Here is a 20,802-nt window from a genome sequence, read left to right on the forward strand (position 1 = left end):
CCAGAGTTAAAACTTGGTGGAAGCTCCTTTGGCAGCCATTGCAGCTATGAATCATTTTGAAAAAGATTCTACCAACTTTTCACAAGTCTTAAGGGCCCCTACAATTGACGGACAGCAATATTCAAACCGTGTCTCCGATTTTCAAGCAAATTTAAGTCAGGACTGAGACTGGACCACACATGACTACTCTTGGAAAGCCGTGTGCCTTTGGCATTAAAATGTGTGTAATTGTCCCACTGAAAAGGTCAAACTTTACCCCAGGGTTAGGTTTTCAGAAGACTGAGGCAGCTTTTCCTCTAACGTTTTACCTGGGCTTTGTTCCTTTCATATTTATTTTGATCCTGGCAAATTCCACAACAAAACTTGAAAATACAGAGGATCAATAACATTGCATTCACTCCACATAACTAGACAATGTTTGAATATTGCTGTCCATCAATGATTCCCAACAAAATGTACTGAGCTTGAGCAATTTTGACAAAAACAATGGATATATGTTGCAAAGTTTGTTGAATCGTATTCAAAAATGATTCACAGCTGTAATGGCTGCCAAAGGTGCTTCTACCAAGTATTAACTCTGGGGTGTGAAGACATCACACAATCAAGACATCTTTGTTTAAAACAATGTATTAATGTGGAACATTTTCTATAATCTTTTTTTTTTACGTTGAAAGCAAGCTGTGCAAGTGGTGTGTAGACTTTCACTCAGCACTATCCACTATCTGTACTTTATATCTACAAACAAATGCGAGTGAACACCAAACAACACATACAGCACCAGTCAAAAGTTTGGACACACCTATTCATTCAAGGGTTTTTCTTTATTTGTACTATTTTCTACATTGTAGAATAATAGTGAAGACATCAAAACTATTAAATAAGACATATGGAATCATGTAGTAACCCAACAAGTTTTAAACAAAGTCTTCAAAGTTACCACCCTTTTCCTTGATGACAGCTTTGAACACTCTTGGCATTCTCTCAACCAGCTTCATGAGGAATGCTTTTCCAACAGTCTTGCCAGAGTTCCTACATATGCCGAGCACTTGTTGGCTGGTTTTCCTTCACTCTGTGGTCCAACTCAGCCCAAACCCTCTCAATTGAGTTGAGGTCAGGTGATTGTGGCAGCCAGGTCATCTGATACAGCACTCCATCACTCTCCTTGATCAAATAGCCCTTACACAGCCTGGAGGTGTGTTTTGAGTCATTGTCCTGTTGAAAAACAAATTACCCCAAAGCACAAACCAGATGGGATGGCGTATCGCTGCAGAATGCTGTGGTAGCCATGCTGGTTAAGTGTGCCTTGAATTCTAAATAAATCACAGACTGTGTCACCAGCAAAGCACCCCCACGCCATCACACCTCCTACTACATGCTTCACGGTGGGAACCACACACACAGAGAGCATCCGTTCACCTACTCTGCTTCTCACAAAGACCAAAGATCTCTCATTTGTACTGATCAGACAAAAGGACAGATTTCCATCGGTCTGTTTCTTGACCCAAGCAAGTCTCTTATTCATATTGGTGTACTTTAGCAGTGGTTTCTTTGCAGCAATTTGACTATACTAAAGTGTTAGCAAATTGATATCCTTATTTTCAATGGTGCATGTGCAGATGTAGAGGGTAAAGCAAAAGGTGTCGGGATGAACCATTTGAAAGTCAAGTTGAAGAGATATGAGCTTTGGGGTGTGGTCACTGGTCAGTCAGTATGCCCTAATGCAGCGCAACTGTAAATTACTTCCATTCTATATTTTCTAAATGATTTGCCTCTAAATAATTTACTGTTATATTACATATGAGGATAACTAAATCATTCCTCAATCTAGTGTTTAGAAATACTGTTTACCCTAGTCATAACTAAGGCCTTTTGGCTAATAAGACAAAACAACTTGACCCTTTAGTCCCAGATGATACATGTCCATTTTACAATCTGTGTCAATCCTATTTCATGATATGAAAATGCTATTAAAATGCCACATGATATAACATGTCCTAAGGCATCTATGCAGTTTATTCTATTCCATCACTCCCTCCCCAATGTAATAAAACTGAAGGAGCTCACTTGCTACCGCACATAACTCGTATGATCTGAACCATGCTCCTTGGCCCCCATGGGCCTTGTTGGGTCGGCCTCTTATGCATCATATGCTCTTTCGCTCACACTGGAGCTGAGCACCAGAACAACCTGGCTCCCGGCCAGCCAGCCCAGGCCCCAGCCCTAGCCCCAGTCCCTTAGCCTCAGCTCTATAGACGTAGCACCAGCCCCAGCACTAGAACGTAGCTCCCAGACCCATCCCAATAGCCCCCAATCCCAATAGCCCCAGTCCAATGAGCCCTATCCTCAGCCCCATAGTCCCAGCCCAATAGCCCCAGCCCAATCCCTAGTCCTAGTCTCAGCTCCAACCTATCAGCCCAGCCCAGGCCAATCAACACTTCCCCCTGCTCAGACATCTAAAGACAAGCTTCCTGTCTAAGGACTATGGGAATGAGATCTGGTGAGTGCGGGGGGGGCTGAGGGAGAGGAAAGGATGGATAGGGGTAACAGAGGGGAAAAGACTGAGGCACTGAGCTTTCAGCAGATTCCTCAGGCTTGGGGATGGATTGGGTGGATGGTGGACGGACCCTCCTGTAGAGCACAGTAGGCTGGCTGATCTAATGCACGTAGGGGGACACTAAAACTATCTTCCCCTGGTGGAATCTTCCCTCTTTTCGGAGGGTCAGAGACAGACATGCCTGTTTCATATTCCTTCACTGGGCCTCTGATGAGCCCACAATTTCTCCCAGAAGTTCATTTGTTGCCACTCTGTCTAGCAGAAGGGAGCGGAGGGAAGAGGGAACATAATGAACTTGGCAGAAGAAGGGCAAGATCCTGAAAAGTCAAGACAGTGCGGAATTCCCCGTCAGTGTCTGAAATCAGGCTTGCTGGCTGACCTTTAGCCTGTTTTTTTTTTTTCTCTCTCTCTCTCTCTCTCTCTCTCTCTCTCTCTCTCTCTCTCTTCAAGTGGAAAAGAAAAGGTTAACCCTTTCTGAGGCACATTGCAATCGGGGGCTTCGCCAGGCATTTGTATGTACAGAATAGACGTTTTTGTGCATAATCTAGTTAATCCATTTTCTATGCAAGACGTGCATGCATGATCTAGCCAACTTCACCAGTTTTCTCCATCTGAATATTCTGTTTAGATGCAGTTCTTGAAGTGGGTTGATAAGGTGTTGATACTCTTTCATTTTTCTGTACAGGGGTCAATATTTTAGGATGAATATTTTATAAGAGATGCTGGTACTCAAGCAGTAGAAACTTTGAGGTGCCGACTCAATAATTCAAACTCTGGGTAGATGTATCATGAATGTGTTTGTCTGTTTGTTTCTGAGGACATGATGTATTTAAGAGAGCAGGGAAAGCTGAGAGGTGCGCTGCAATCTGTATTAAATGTCTATAACAGTTTATAAATACTACCACAGCAGGGCATCAGTGGAACCAGGGACAGCAGCCAGCCTGTTAAACAAATACACCTGACCCCAGATCAGCACTCAGAGGCTACAATGTCCATTTACCATTTACATGAGGCTGAGAGAAAATGTTGCAGTTTTAAAGGTAACTTCATGCAATTCTACCTATTTTACTATCATATGCTATCTGGCGGCCCCCTGGAGGTCGGGGGTCCGGGGCACGTGCCCTGCGTGCCCGTCCAGTAATCTGGCCCTGCTGCTAGGCCTTGTCATTCTAGCACACACATGGAAGCGGGCCACAGACACTCTAGCTGCTGTGTTCAACCCCACACCAGTCGCTCTACACTACACAGCAGCTGTTTATATCTATCTTTTAGAACAGAGCTGTCATCAACCTTTTCAGGGACACCATTATAAAGTTATAGAAACGGGAGGGGCTGAGGTCAAGTGGAAGATGGAAGTCGGGGGTTCACCACTAGGTGACATAACTGGTGTTCTCTAGTGCCACACAATGGTGCCTTTTTTGAACCCGCCGTGGCTCCTTATATGTGTTGTGTTTCAACTCTGACCTTACGATTATTGGGGAAGCATGTTGATTGGTTGGTCACTGTCTTTAGAATGATATGGTGGCAGAGACTGGCAGTTATGTGGTTATGACTCTGGTAAACTCACTGGATCAGCCAAGGGCATTATGTTAACGTTCTGACGTGACTAGTCTCTTGTGACAGACAAATTGTAAGGACCAACGCCGGAGATGAGAATCAGGTATGGGAAGTCAACATTTAATCAGGCAACAGACAAAGACCAAGACAAGAACAGCGTCAGCATACAGGTACAAAACGACAAGCAACAATGAATGCTGAAGCAGGGAAAAGTTGTGGGGAACCAGACAGATATAGGCGAGGAAATGACAGAGGTGATTGAGTCCAGGTGATGTGCGTGACGGGGGGAAGGCAGGTGTGCGTAATGATGGTGGCAGGAGCGCCTAATGCAGGGGCGCCTGGCGCCTTCTAGCGCCAAGGATGGGGAGCGGGAGCAGGCGTAACAGAAATTATATATTTTGACAGAATAGATTTGGTTCTGGGTGTTTAGATGATGACATGACAGACCCGTACAGGGCCATGTTGGTCCAAACTGTCCAATCAAAGGTGATAAAAATATTTTGTTACAGTGAGTTGGTGGTGGAGCAGGTTGCAGATAGGTTATAAACAGGTTGCAGTGGGGTTATAAACACACTGTATGTATACATGGTCTCTTATGGCCATTGAAAAGGCATATAGTTGCTCAACAAAGCAGCCAGCAAAAACCTCCACAGTCATCTGGTTATCAGTGTTTTTTGTACTATTCATTGGGGGAAAGCAGGGTTGGGGTCAATTCGATTTAAAGGCTGTCAGTTCATGAAGTGATTAGAATACAACATTCTGAATTGGAAAAATATTGAAATACATACCTACCTACCTACTTTTCAGTTTGTTGTGAAGTCATTCGAAATCAATGCATTTTTGTCAATTTATTGAATTGTAATTTCAGTTTACTTTCTGAATTGACTGCCTGTAATTCTAATTGCCCCAAACCCTGAGGAAATGGACAATTTACCACAATAGAGGGTGAAAAACATTTCTGGACGCTGTTTATTCCTGTACAGGATTAATCCAGTCATTCATGACAAAATGAGGACAGTGCAGAGAGATCAAACAGTAGCTTCAATTCTGTTGATGAAAGCTGTTATCAGCAGCTCCAAAATCCCAAAATGTCTTGGTCTGATAGACCTCTACAGAGAACTGTACACTTCCTTCCTAAAAACACGAACATGTCTGCTTTAAAAAGTCAGTTTAGCGTTAAGCCACTGGGCCTTAACTTGGAAAGAAGTTCCAAACCTGTATCAAAACCATACAGTTCTTTGCATCGCAACTTCCACAGGCCAGAGCGGAGCTATCAATACATAAAAGATCAAAAGACTCTTTCCTTGTGAATGGAGTGTAGCACATCTGTGATTTAAATCGACTAAGATCTATCTACCAGAAACAAGAATGAAATCATGTCTATCGCTACTTATGCTCCCTGCAGTATTTCTTTAGCATCTTTTTGTATTTGCTGGATCTTCCAAAAAGAAGAAAGTGTAGAGAAAGAAAAAGGTATGATGAAAGACATTGCTATTTAACTGTGTTAAATTTGGATCAGTAACTCTCACTTTTCAGGGACAGCGGGAACAATAGGATCATTAGAAAAGCAAAGCTCATATCGCAGCACATATCCTAACATATTAATTACCCGGCACACAGTTTGAGTCTGTTTATTATGCATGAAATAATCTAATGTGATGACTGCAATAATTATGTGCACACATAATAAGACAAAAGAGTGGTAACAAATTATAGACAAACGATACCAAATGGGATTAGTAGTTGTAGTGAAGAAATGCTCAATGAAAGACTAGGTTGAAAATGAGTACTCCCACCAAACACAGAACATTAGCTACGATTCCCAATAAGTTGTAGTTAGGGGTTTTGCTAACATTAGGATGACCACATCACAAAAATGTTTCAAATGAAATATCCTTGGAATGTTCTAACATTCACTAAAATGTTCTACACAAAATGTGTAACAATCACCACAGAATGTTCTCATTAGGTTTCTAGGTAATGTAATAACACAATGTACCAGCAATGTTTTCCCATCATGACAAACTTGGCTTTTTGAACATTATAGGAATGTCCTGTGCAACCAAACTTAAACATTGTATGAATGTCATCACAACTAAGCATATTACGTGTTTTGGGAACCTATCTCTTGTAATGTACCCACACTGTTCCCACAACCAAATGAAATGTTTGAGAACCTCTTGTCGAATTCCCAAAATGTTCCCACAACACAAAGAAACATTCTGGGAACCTTTAACGAGCAGATGAAATGTATTCTGGGAACATTCTTGCAACATTGGGTGAATGTTTTTTGCACCCTAAAAGAAACGTTGTAGAATCATCTGCACAACTGGACAGTTTTAATGTTTTGGGAACACACAGTATATTTTGTGATATCCCCACAATGTTCTCACCAGACTGTTCCGACAACCTAATGAACAATTCTGGGAACCTTTAAAGATAGGATTAAATGTGTTCTAGAAAAGTTCTTGCAACATCAGGGGAATGTTTTTTGCACCCTAAAAGAAACATAGTAAAATCCTCCACGCAACTAGACAGTTTTGGAGTACTGGGAATATATCTTTTGTGATGTCCCCACAATGCTCCCACCAGACTGTTTCCACAAACTGGAAACACTCTGGGAATCTTTAAAAAACAAATGAAATGCGTTCTAGGAACATTCTTGCAACATCAGGCAATTTCTTTATACAAACATTCTGTAATCATCAGCACAACTTGAAAGTTTTTGTGTTATGAGAACATTTGCCGCAATCTAAAAAATATTCTGGGAACTTTCACAAAACCAATTTTGTCTCTACATACTACTATAGATAATGGACTACCAAGCCTGAATTAATGTCTAGAGAATGTCTGTACCACGATACCGGTTCCACAGGGATGCTGGCCCATGTTGTCTCCAATGCTTCCCACAGTTGTGTCAATTTGTATGGATGTCCTTTGGGTGGTGGTCTATTCTTGATACACACAAGAAACTATTGAGCATGAAAAAAGCCAGCAGCATTGCAGTTCTTGACACACTCAAACCGGTGCGCCTGCCTACAACCATACCCCACAACGGCTCTTCAAAGGCTCTTAAATCACCCACTGAATGGCACACATACACAATCCATGTCTCAATTGTTTCAAAGTTCTTAAAAAATCCTTATTTAACCTGTCTCCTCCCCTTCATCTACAATTATTGTGGTCCTGTAAGGCTCAGTTAGTAGAGCATGGTGCTTGAGCATGGCGCTTGCACCGCTAGGGTTGTGGGTTTGTTTCCTGGGGCCACCCATATGTAAAATTACTGTAAGTTGCTTTGGATAAAAGCGTCTACTAAATGGCATTTATTATTATTATATTACTGATTGAAGTGGATTTAACAAAAGACGTCAATAAGGGATCATAGATTGCACCTGGTCAGTCTATTTTATGGAGCAGGTGTTCTTAATGCTTGGTACAGTCAGTGTATATGTAATATTGGGCTTTAAAGGGTTAATTTATTACTATAAAGCAACCCTGATAAGACGTTTTGTTTTTGGTATTTAAAGACAATAGTAAATGTCTATTCATTTTAACATGAAATAGTTCATTTTATTGTATGTTGATAATTACAGAATAACTGGAAAATAGGAACTGGGGCCATTGTTTTAAGACACATAAAGACTTGAGTGGAATCAAAAGTGTTCTCTTTATCTCTTGGTACAATGGGTAACATGTACAATGAAACTACTAGCATCCTTTTGTCGCTAATTGCTCTGTGTGCAGATTCCTTTAGAGTCTGATATGATAATCCCAAGAACACACACTACTTCCCAGAGCCTCTGCATCCACTTGATAAATCTGCCATGTTCTTGTTTACAATGTGACTTGAAAGGCAACAACTTGATGCCCTGGGCCCCTCAAACGTAACAAATGTGAAAGGACATAAAATAAGAAGTGGCATGTGTTGTTTGGAAAAGCCAGTGGGAAGTTAGATGTGAGTTGAGTCATAAAAACGCAACCATTTCAGAACTGAAATGTGGTTAGCCTAAAACGTCTTACAAACACACATCTTTCATTCACAAAAGGTGTGCGTGTGTGTGTGTGCCACTGCGAATTCAAGGCATAAAAATCCCCACATCCGTACACAGTCATTTAATTTACCTTTGACTGCATTTAAGGTTTGGATTTCATATTAAATCCCTGACTTTACTACATTTCAAGCCCGAATGAAATTCCTGGACACAAAGTTCAATGGGATCTCCATAAACATGTCACCAAGCATTTCCTGTTGAGGAGTGAAAACCTGCACTGTGTAAAAGTTGCCCTTACACACAGATCTCAGATCAGCTTACCGTCCCAAAAGCCTAGCCTTATGCATTAGAGGTTATGGATGCAAAACTGACCTTAAATCAGCATTTAGGACCTACAGTACTTCATACTATTTCAAAGAAACCTTCTCCTTAATTACAAATCAACCCGGCCCCCTTGGGCTTCAGCCTTCCGGTGATAAAGGAGCAGGGTCTGACACATGGCTAGGGCTAAACATGATCTTCTTGCAGAAGCATTGAAAGAGCAGCAAGATTCAGACATTCCCAATCTATACTGCAGAGCAACTGGCCAAAACATTTCATTTTCACATTAGTCATGTCACAACAAACCTACTTCGATTCTCTACAAGAAATGGTATTTGAAGAGGAATCTTGGAAGAATACTCTGTGTCTTAATTAACGAGGGAAGCAGCTGACAAAAAAAATATAAAAAAATGTAATGAAGAACAGAATCGAACCTAACTGACTAAAAGTTAAGTGCTAAGGGGTTGACTCTCAATGCAATCCTGTAGCTTTAAAGTTACAGTATAACATCAATGTTTTGGGGTGAGAACAGGAGAGGGAAAAGCAATGACTGGGAATAGAGCAGATATGGCCGTCTGGATGAACTGTGCACTTTCCAAGTTGACAGCTTATCAATTTTGGTTTTAAAAATCCTCGGGCTCCCCCGAGTGGTGCAGAGGTCTAAGGCACTGCATCTTGGTGCTAGAGGTGTCACTACAGACCCTGGTTCGATCCCGGGCTGTATCACAACTGGCCATGATGGCGAGTCACATAGGGCGCACAATTGGCCCAGCGTCATCCAGGTTAGGGGATGGTTTGGCCGGGGTAGGCCATCATTGTAAAATAAGAATTTGTTCTTAACTGACTTACTTAGTTAAATAAATGTTAATAAAATAAAGGAAAAGTGTGTATGAATAGCCAGCAGTTATCTGATGATGCATTTCTCCAACCTATACAGTAAACCAATGTTAGTTATTGCAGAAAGAGACACACCTTTAAAGGGTATTAACTTCTCTGTTTTAAGATTACGTAACATCATGGGAAAAGGTACACAAACTTCACGTTATACAACAGTATATTTCAGACACTTGAACAATATGTCAAATAAGGATAGTATCAACTATCAAGTGTAGTGAAAGTCTACACACTCCTTGTACTCGTCACATTTTTCTGCCTTAAAAATTGATTCAAATATTATTTTTTTCCTCCACCTTTTCAAAGTGAAAGAAAAAATGTCTTCATACCTCACAGTTAATACTTTGGGCTGAAATTACTGCTGTAAATCATTTTGAGTAAGATTCTACCATATTTTGCCTGTGCTTATCATTCTGTTTCTTTTATCCTGAAGTCCTTAACGATTACAAGCAGATCCAAAACATGATGCAGCCACAACTATGCTTGAAAATCTGGAGGGTGGTACTCAGTAATGTGTTGTTCTCACAGGTCAGGGTTTATTCCTGGAGTGTACTACCTGTGGTTGCCACTGGAGAGCACCCGTGGGTTTCCTCTAGTATCCAGGTGACCCTGATTGGGCTAATTGGGATCACCTGCTGGATGACTATTTAGGTTCCTCTGTGGACTGGGCCAGTTGCTCAGGTCTCATGTTTTGTTCAGTGTTCTCGTGTGCCCTTGCTTTGTTGTTTTGCTATGAAGACCTTAAGTAAATATTCTGGAATGACCCTTAACTCTGCCTGCTGTGGTTCTCTGTGCCTGGGTCCAAGTTTGCACTAGCACTATTGTCACAGTAGACCTGAGCTGCAAAATGGACCCAGCAGAGATTCTTCAATCGTCCGAGGGACACTCCAAGCTCCACCACTTACGGTCGGCTCTCACTAACCATGGAACAGTGATTGGTCGCCAGGAGGCGCGGCTGAAGACTTTGTCGGAGGATTTAGGAATTCTTGTGTTCACTCTGTAGACGCGACAGACGGGAGCAACTGCTGCTGCACCTGTGGCGGTTTCTAACCCTCCACTTCCTACCAACCCATCATCCTCCTCCCCTCAGGAGCCTCATCTCTCATCACCGGAGCGCTATGAGGGGCATCCTGGGAGGTGTCGTGGGTTCCTGCTCCAATGTTCGCTGGTCTTCGAGCTACAGGCATCAACGTTTCCCACCAAGCGTTCCAGAGTGGTATACGTCATCTGCTTGCTCTCAGGACGGGCTCTGGCCTGGGCCATGGCCATCTGGGAGCAGCAATCAGACATTTGTTTCAATTGGCAAAGCTTCACCCAGGAGATGAGGAGGGTTTTTGATCACCCCATCAGTGGCAGAAATGCTACTCAAAGACAGGGCAGCTGGAGCGTAGCTGATTACGCCATTGACTTTCGGACGCTCGCTGCTGAGAGCGGTTGGAATATACAGGCACTTCACTCAGTCTTTCTGAACGGACTCAGCGAGGTTCTCAAGAATTAACTGGCTTCCCGGGACAACCCTGACACTCTGGAAGAGTTTATCGTTCTGGCCATCCGGATTGACAACCGGCTTCGGGAACATCGTAATGAGAGGACGGAGGGGTCCTGAACAATTGGTTCCAGTGTTTCGGGCCATGCTGAGGGAGTCGACTCTTCACTGCCGTATGCTGGGCCTGCTTGTCCTGTACCCCTTCAGGGTTCTCAATTCGACTATTGTCCTCCTTCATATCCTTCAGAGGAGCCGATGCAATTGGGAGGCACCAGACTTTCAGCTCTGGAGAGTCAGATACAGTCTCCTGCGGCCAATACGGTACGCACCTTGCTTCTGGACAACCTGTGGTGGGACAAGGAACAGTTGGATATTCCAGCTTTCAAAGACTCTAGGGCTACTGGCTGTTTTCTGAATCGCACATTAGCTCGCCAACAAAGGCTGCCACTCACTAAGCTGGACACTCCGTTGTCGGTCACTGCACTGGATGGTCTAGCAACTCACCATGCCTATCGAACTACAAGTTCTGGATGACCATGTGGAGCTTATCCAGTTACATCTGGTGGACTCTCCTGAGCTTCCCCTGGGTCTTGGACATCCGTGGCTTTCCACCCATAAACCTCAAATTGACTGGCCTTTGGGAAGAGTTCTGGGATGGAATCCTTCCTTGTCTGGAGACATCCGATCCTCCTGTTCTGCTGGCTGGGAATGACAAGCCCGATCTTTTCCGCGTACCTCGGGATTATTGGGATTTGGGTCAGGTCTTCAGCAAACAAATGGCCAGAAAACTACCTCCTCACAGGCCCTACGATTGTGCCATTGACCTGTCCGGCACCACTCCGCAGAGAGGAGGGCTGTATTCTCTCTCAGGTCCAGAGACTGCAGCCATGAACAGTTGTATTGAAGAGGTGCTGGCGGCAGATTATATTTGGCCATCATCTTCACCTGCAGTTGCAGATTTTTTCTCTGTTGGGAAGAAGGATGGGGGATATCGCCCCTGTATCGATTACTGGGGTTTAAATAACATTACAATCAAGAACCGTATCCAGGTGACCCTGATTGGGCTAATTGGGATGACCTGCTGGATGGTTATTTAGGTTCCTCTGTGGACTGGGACAGTTGCTCAGGTCTCATGTTTTGTTCAATGTTCTCGTGTGCCCTTGCTGTGTTTTGCTATGAAGACCTTAAGTAAATATTCTGGATTTACCCTGACCTCTGCCTGCTGTGTTTCTCTGCACCTGGGTCCAAGTTTGTACTAGCACTATTGTCACAGTTGTATTGGATTTGCAAATGTTTTGGAATATTTTGTATTCTGTACTCTGTCGATTAGAATAGTATTGTGGAGTAACTACAATGTTGTTGATCCATTTTGTTGATCCATCCTCAGTTTTCTCCTATCACAGCCATTACACTATGTAACTGTTTTAAAGTCAACATTGGCCTCATGGTGAAATCTCTGAAATGTTTCCTTCCTCTCCGGTTAGGAAGGACGCCTGTATCTTTGTAGTGACTTGGTGAATTGATACACCCTCCAAAGTGTAATTAATAACTCCACCAGGCTCAAAGGGATATTCAATATCTGCTTTTTTACCCGTCTACCAATAGGTGCCCTTTGCGAGGCATTGGAAAGCCTACAGTGCCTGGTCTTTGTGGTTGAATCTGTGTTTGAAATTCACTGCTCGGTTCAGGGGCATTACAGATAATTGTATGTGTGGGGTACAGGGATGAGCTAGTCATTCAAAAATCATCTTAAACCCTATTATTGAACACAGAGTGAGTCCATGCAACTGATTGTCTCTTGTTAAGCAATATTTTACTCCTGAAATATTTAGGCTTTCCATGACAAAGGGGTTGACTACTTATTGACTCAAGACATTTCAGCTTTTCATTTGAAATGAATTTGTAATTTTTGTTGTTGAAAGAAACATAATTCCACTTTGACATTATGGACTATTGGGTTTAGGCCAGCGACCCAAATCTCAATTTATTCCATTTTAAATTCAGGCTGCAACACAACAAAATGTGGAAAAAGTCTAGGGGGGTGAAGACTTTCAGAAGGCACTGTATATCCATTGTTTTTGTCAAAAGTGCTGAAGATCATTAAATTTGGTTGGGAATCATTGATGGACAGCAATATTCAAACCAGGACTGAGTTAGATGTCAGATGAAAACCTGCCTCAGTCTTCTGAATACCTAACCCTGGGATATAGTTATATTTTTCAGTACAGCAATAACACATTGTAATGCCAAAGACACACCAGAATGGCTTTCCAAGAGGTGTTGAGTGTTCCCATGGGTCCAGTCTCAATACTAACTTTAAATCTGCTTGAGTTGAACATTGCTGTCCATAACAACATTTTATGAGCTGGTAATACAGTATGTCTCCCTAAGCGTTGTGCAGAGTTGGTAGAATCTTACTCAAAAAAATGTACAGCTGTAATTGCTGCCAATGGGACTTCCACCAAGTATTAACTTTGGGGTGTGAAGACATACACAAGACAGCTTTGTATTTTATCGTTATTAATTTCGAAAATGTTCTATACTTTTTCTTTCACTTTGAAAATGAAAAAATCTAAATGAATCCTTTTTAGATTAAATTTTAAGGCTGCAAAATGTGATAGCTGTGCAAGGGGTGTACTTTCACTAGGCACTGTATATGTTTACAAGATGGATTTCGAAAATAGCTTACTTCCATCCCTAAAATAGACTGAGTCAACGAGTTCAGCTTGCACAATGCACAGAACCATGGAATCATTGGCTCAAATTCTAGAAGAGGTAGCTATAGAGGGGCCTAATGTTTTTGCCTAGATCCCCCTAAATCACCTATGTCAAAGCTGAGAGAAGCTGGAAGCTTTACAGTCTCCCTGCGGCCAAAATGCCTTAATGCATTATATTACAGTGATAAAATGGTACTCCTTAAAGTATTTTGGAGAGTCAAAGTCTAGTAAAACATAAGACATAACATTACCAGGGAGAAATGCACTTCCAGTAGTCGACGTTCATATAAAATCATTGCGCTTTTACAGTAAGGGGTTGGACACATTGAGGAAATCATTTGTGGTATTACCACTAAAACTCATTACAATAAATGATTCTGATGTCACCGTTTAAGCAATGCTTTCAGTCCATTGATGCAGTGCTTCTGCTATAACAAAGCCCATGAGAAAAACGTCCTTGATTTCCTGTCAGACGTTGCATCTGACTTTTGATAATAAACCTCTATGGACCCCGTAGGGAGAACAAAAACAAGGTGCACAAATAGATTTGCAGGAAGGGAAACTTAAATATCGACTAATGTTAAAAAGCTAGGAGGTGGGGGTACAGAGGGAAAATGTTGTCCTCCAAACCAATGATATCCTGTAGAACAATGCTTTGAGAAATACACAGGAAATAGAAATGTCAGAAAGGAATGAGTGATGTCATTCCAGTAAACTGTGAAAGATGGCACTTTTTAGGACAAAATAGCACTAAAGCGATTGCATCCATTCAAAGGAGCTTTATACTGTTTTTCCAAGTACAGTCTACTACTGTATGGTGCCAATCATCAACATGAGGCAATGGACAAACCGGATTCCATCAAGACAATTTCAGAAGAAACTCCCTATTTTGGCACGTGGCTACAACCACTATGGAGAAACTCTCTCCATGTTGTCTGCGCCTCAGCCAACGTTTTGTAACACAACTGGTCGAAATTTCCAGCCAACTCGACAATGACACTTCACACCCCAAAACTAATTGAGGGAATATGAATGGTTGCTCTAGCTGCAGCTTGAACCTAAAGGGTATAAGATTTTTAAGCAACTTTAGGTTTACCATTTTTGCCCATACATTTATGTATTTTTTGAGAACGGAGAACACAAATATGCAGCAGCCATAGCGGTTTTACCTCACCCTGCTCAGCTGCTACTAGAATAAAATACTTTCTGGATTTAGTGGCAGACTTCATATTTCTCTCTGTAAGGCTGTGTTAATTTATTAGAATGATCTGCATTCCACCAGAGATAAGAATCAAATAAGTTTCAGGTTTGCAGTCCTGTCTTTAAACACAGGATAAATAATAAGCTGCTGTTCATTTATTTAACTTTTGATCCTTGAATAACAATAATCATTGCAGTCTAAATACAATGTTTGATTTTGGTTTGAATAATAACAACAATAATAACAATAATATTGTAAAGATGTTTACATTTACTTGAAATTAACTTTGTTTTGAATTGTATAATATAACATTGACTGTAATCTACCAAACTATAATTACCCCCGTTTCAGCTAAACACCATTAAAACATCAGCATTCTGTTTTGTGAGTTTTGTTTAGTTTCCAGAATGTCTTCCTGTTGCTACTTCATCATTCTAAAAAAGGGCAATAAAATCAAAGTGCTGATGCTAAAATCATTAGCAAATGACTTAAACCTTTGTTCAATGTTATTTTATGCTGTGCTGTTTTATAGTTATACAGATCTCCAACCATGAGGGTTGTCTGGACAACCTCTATAGAACCATATAGAGCTGGCCTAGTATTTGGTGATCTGTTGATTTTGGAAAGCATGTAATTAAAGTCATAGGAACAAAATCTGCTTGTTACTATTCAGCAGTAGTGGCTTTGGAAACATCCTCGAAAACATATTGGAGAGTTCTAATGCATTTTCATGACCATGTCTATTTTCTGTCCTTCTGCAGACTCAGCAAGTTGCAGCAAAAGATCAGCCAATAGCACATGACACAAACAATATTGAGGATCGTTAAATACGCCCATCGCTCCTCTCGGAGCATAAATCAAGCAAATCCGTTTCCTCTCCGTGTCAGTCCCCGGTGACGGACTTAGAGTAAGAGCGATGCCCATGCTGCATTAGAGGGAGAATGGGGCGAGGGGTAAAGTATAAAAGCATGCAGGGTCCTCCTTACACTGAGCCATCGGAAAGCTAAAGCAGGCCTCGTCATTCCTCAGGAAAGCAATAGGGATCAAGTAGGCTTAGTGCCTGGCCGGTGAGGACCTCTGATGTAGGTGCCACAACATGCATCCCAACTGCTCGAGGTGTGCTGGTGTGCTTCACTTTTGAGGCCTGTGCTGCAGAGAAAAAGGCCCAACTTGTTGTGAGCTCCAAAGAGATATACTGTACCTACCCAGCAGACTAAGTCCTCATGAATTATACCAAAGAACATGCATACTTTAGGGTCTCTCTCTTTCTGTCGCTTCATCTGACTGCTAACAAAAAGATGAAATGAAATGGGCCTTTTCAGGGCCGGTTCCAGGCATAAGCGACATACGCGGTGTGATCAAAATAGAGGGGGGCACACACACGACTCAGTCGGGGTTTCAACTTACTATTGAGAGTAAGAATAGTAGAATACATCAGGTGCAATTGTTCGGAATTTGGTTGTGCATCAGCGGTTTTTCTCTTGTTATGTCAGTCACAGACAGTCACTCAATTATCGATGTTAGCTAACAATTTTTTTGATTGGTAGTTAGTCTTGCCAGCTATCTAAACTTGTAGTTATCATGGCCGAATGGAGGCCCAGATCTCCAGGGGGTCCCCATTGATTTTGTTAGTCATTCTCACTCAGATATCATATTAACATGGCATAAGTCATTACAAAATGTGTAGAATTGCAGGAAATGTTATTTAAATCTGCAAAACATTCTCTCTACCCCATGGCAAATAGCGTAGAATTGCAGGTTATTTTCTGTAAAACTGCAAATGTATTTTCTCTGACCAATGGGAAAATGAGTAGAATTGCATGAAATGTGTTATAAAATTGCAATGTTTCCTCTCCACCCTATGGCAAAATGTGTAGAACTGCAGAAAACCTGCTTTAAAACACTAAAGTATTTTGCCGCGGGATGGGGGTACCCCAACCAAATCTCCCTTAGGGCCCCCAAAAGAGTAGAGCCGGCCCTGGGACTATTAGAACGAGACCTGAAATACATTGATGATATTCACAGAGAAAATTATGTATTTGTTACTTTGGCAATATGAAGGAGGTGGTATTAGGTGCTACGGCAAAGAAAGAGCAGCCATTTGCATATCACTTCAATTTTCTCAAACGCTTTATGGCCATACATAAATGCACAAATTGGTTAATAACAGATGCTGTTCTTGCTCTGTTTATTTCATTCATTTAGTGCAACTGAATCACTTTATTAGTGATTATCCTCTAAAAGCTGCAGGAGAGCACAGCATCGCACCTAATAATGTAATTTACCCATAAACTGGGGAATGGGAATATGCAAATAATGTATGGGTGTTCGGTATCTGCAGTTTTGCCCCTGGGCTGCTTGTCCCATGACACAAATCATCAATTAGGATCCCAGCAGGGCTTTGGAGCATCTAAATTATGTGTGTGTGTGCGTGTGTGTGTGTGTGTGTGTGTGTGTGTGTGTGTGTGTGTGTGTGTGTGTGTGTGTGTGTGTGTGTGTGTGTGTGTGTGTGTGTGAACAGCTTCAATGTGTCTGTAAATCTATTGGAGGGATGCAACACCTTTCTTCCACGTAAAATTCCATAATTTGGAGTGTTGTTGATGGTGGTGGTAAACGCTGTCTCAGGCTCCGCTCCAGGATCTCCCATAAGTGTTAAATTGGGTTGAGATCTGGTCACTGATCTCCATGGCATATGGTTTACATCATGCTCATCAAACCATTCAGTTACCAGTCGTGCCCTGTGGATGGGGGCATTGTCCTCCTATGGAGGCATACCCATGGTAGCCAAAATAATGGCCTGCCCAGCATTTTTATACATGACCCTAAGCATGATGGGATGTTAATTGCTTCATTAACTCAGGAATCACACCTGTGTGGAAGCACCTGCTTTCAATATACTTTGTATCCCTTATTTACTCAAGTGTTTCCATTATTTTGGCAGTTATCTTTACAGCGCATATATTATATGTCATGTCTACAATTACTTGGCATGTACATTAATTAATTTCTAACACCATTAAAAAAATAAGATGCAGATACAGATAGCTGGGAGGGGGACTGATGGGAGGTATGTTTTCTTCAGGTGTGGGGAGGGGGCTTCTGGGTTGGATGGAAAGGGGATACGGCGGGTGGATGGCGACTGGGGGGGGTTGGGGTTATCTTTGTATACATTTTTTGTATTGTTTTTTTGTACCTGTAAACCCCCCTCTGAAAAAAAAGACAAAACAAAACAAATTGTTTATATCAGATGCAGGGTTTTACGTAAAGAATGCCTCAACTACTTTGACTAAATAAAATAATAACAGATGTCCAAACATTGCAAATGGATACATATTGAACTCATTAGTATGGCATGACATGATAGTGAATCAGAACTCCCTATGCCTTTTTATACATTGAAATTTCGCGAGGGAAAGACAAAAAAGCTTAACTCTTTATAATCTACATGGCAATAAATTGAGGATACACGACTGAAGTGAATTCCAAATTATGTGGAAACACTTTGAGTGTGTTCTTGTCAAATGCCTAGCCCACTAAAAGCCCAATTCTGGAACAAACAAGTCATCTAAAATAGAAAGTAGCGCCTGGGCAATGAATCGTGCCACACAAAGAGAGCCAATGTTCAGTCTGGAGAGGTCTTGCATGGTATGCCTCAGGATTGAAAAGCAAACATTGGAGTCACTGTGATGCTGACAGCCACAAGCCATTCACTTTAGACAAATCACCCTCTGTATCCCTATTTAAAATATAGAAATAATAAAGTGCCAAACTGAATCTATTCTTGATAGACATGGATTACATGCTGACAAGGGCAATGACATGTATATTACAGTACATTATATTACGCAATTTCAGATTAATGCAAACCAAATCACTTATGGGAAAATTCATTTTTAAAAAGTATAATCAAATCCAATAAGATAAAATCTAAAAGGTCCAATGCAGTCGTTTTTATCTCAATATCAAAAAAAAATATTGGTAACAATGAAGTACCTTGTGATTGTTTTCAATTAAAATAGTAAAAAATAAACAAAAATAGCTTCTTATCAAATAGCAATTTCTCAAGCAAGAATTTTGCTAAGACTGTCTGGGAGTTGTCTGAGTGGGGAGGGGAAAACTGAAAACTTGCTGTTATTGGCAGAGAGGTTTGCACCGCTCTTTCTTATTGGTCTATTAACTTTACAGCATGCCGATGTCACCAGGCAGGCAAAAATTCCGTCCCACCAAAACAGGCTGAAATTTCAGGCCATCTTTTCAAACAGCTCTTACATTAAAAGGGCACAGTACTATTACAACCTCATAGTGTGGAAACATATATAGAAAACATGGGTATAGAAAATATAGAAAAACACGTTTTTTATTGCACTGGACCTTTAAAAACGTTTTGCCATGCTCAAGCTATTACAAGATTTGACTGACAAATCATTACCAGTCTACCTGCTTAACTATGGCATTTGTATTTTAGACCAATTACGAATGATTAGGCTACAAAGACTGACTAGCATTCCTCTGGGCACACGCTGGTTTAATCAACATTACTTCCACTTCATTTCAATGAAATTACGTTGAAACAACTTGGAATAGACATTGAAGTGATGTCTGTACCCAGTGGGATAAAGCTTAACCACCATATGTGCCATAAATGCAAAATAATGCACCCCAATGGTCTTCACTGAAATATACTTTTAATGTAGCCCATTTGACACACATAAACCATTTTGTTGACATCCTTTCATACACTTATATTTCTTTCACATACATTTGCAACTGTGGATTTTGGATAGCCTGTAAGTGGTGCAAAAAAGCACAGTATAACCTAAAGTTAGTCGTAGACTATTACTTACTTTACCTAACATAGTCTGACAGCAAAGCATTTGTTTGCCTTAAACAAGAGGACACATTAGTTCCACCTATAGCCTATCAATAACAAAACGCTTATGAGAAGGATAAGACCGGATACAATGCCATTTCAAGACAATCATCCAGGTGCAAAATCAATGAAGAATATACTGCAAAATCAATTAAGAATATATAAATCCATATACATGAAAAAGGCCTAACATATAGGCTATGTCAGTCAAAACATATTTGCCAATACAATTAATTAAACAAACAAATAGAAAAATGCATAATAACTTATTAATAAATCATTATTCAATAAGCATGATACATTGTCACGCGTGGAAAGCGCGTTCACGTGCGCAGTGTCTAAAATTGTCTTGTGCAGTCCTTCGATTATTCTCTCAAACCAAAACATTGTTCTATTCTCCATATCCCTTACAAACACCTCGCAAACACCTCGCAAAACGTGCCCTAAATGCCATTAACAGAAACATAACCAACATATTTTATTAATCCATACGCTGCATCAAGAAAAAAAACATCCAGTCTTCCCATCCAGTACAAAAATGTATCTCCCTTCTCTGTTTCTTTCTTTTCCTCTCCTCCCTCCCTTTCACACACGTTCTCCCTCCTCCCCTCTCTCCCTGTCTATCTTGCGCTATCTCTCTCCCGCTCTCTCTCCCTAGCATGGCCCTGTCTGTATGAATAATGTGCTGCCTTTTGTAATGAGGGCGAGGGGGAAAAAAAGACGCTGGAGTGTTAGCCTGCTCCATGCTCTGACATTGAAAATGAATGACAGCTTACCTGAATGCCAATCTTCATCAGACTGACACTAGGCTGACAACACAGCCTATACTCCCTTGCACAAACTGTGACGTCTGCCATGTAAGACCCCTCCCACCCCCCACACACCACCCCACACCTCCCCTTCCCTCTGGCTCCTCGTATCCCCCCTCCCATCACCTCCACTACTCTCCCTCCAGTATTACCACACAAACCCCAGCACTGCGCATCTATTCAAATCGTGGAGTCTGCCGCCCCCCTGTCGGCTCATATTAAAAATTACCGTCAGACAAGCAACTGATATGCTACATTCATTGGAAACATTAGCAAACATTCCAGTTATCCAGTATGAGGATGGATACATTCTGTCACTTCCCAATGACGCAGTGATGTAAAGTACTTAAGTAAAAATACTTAAGTCGTTTTTGGGGGGTATCTTTATGATTTTTATAAAG

General features: G+C 41.4%; 1 protein-coding gene across 1 annotated transcript in view; it reads right to left on the minus strand.

Annotated features, from left to right (window-relative positions):
- Positions 1-20,446, minus strand: part of LOC115105413 (uncharacterized) — a 97,293-nt gene extending 76,847 nt beyond the window's left edge. The window contains exon 1 of the mRNA XM_065006812.1: positions 20,369-20,446. The gene's annotated coding sequence lies outside the window, so the exon portion shown is untranslated. The remainder of the gene's footprint in view (positions 1-20,368) is intronic.
- Between the last annotated feature and the right edge of the window lie 356 nt (positions 20,447-20,802).

The sequence above is a fragment of the Oncorhynchus nerka genome, linkage group LG22, assembly GCF_034236695.1.
Source record: "Oncorhynchus nerka isolate Pitt River linkage group LG22, Oner_Uvic_2.0, whole genome shotgun sequence".
Lineage (NCBI taxonomy): Eukaryota > Metazoa > Chordata > Actinopteri > Salmoniformes > Salmonidae > Oncorhynchus > Oncorhynchus nerka.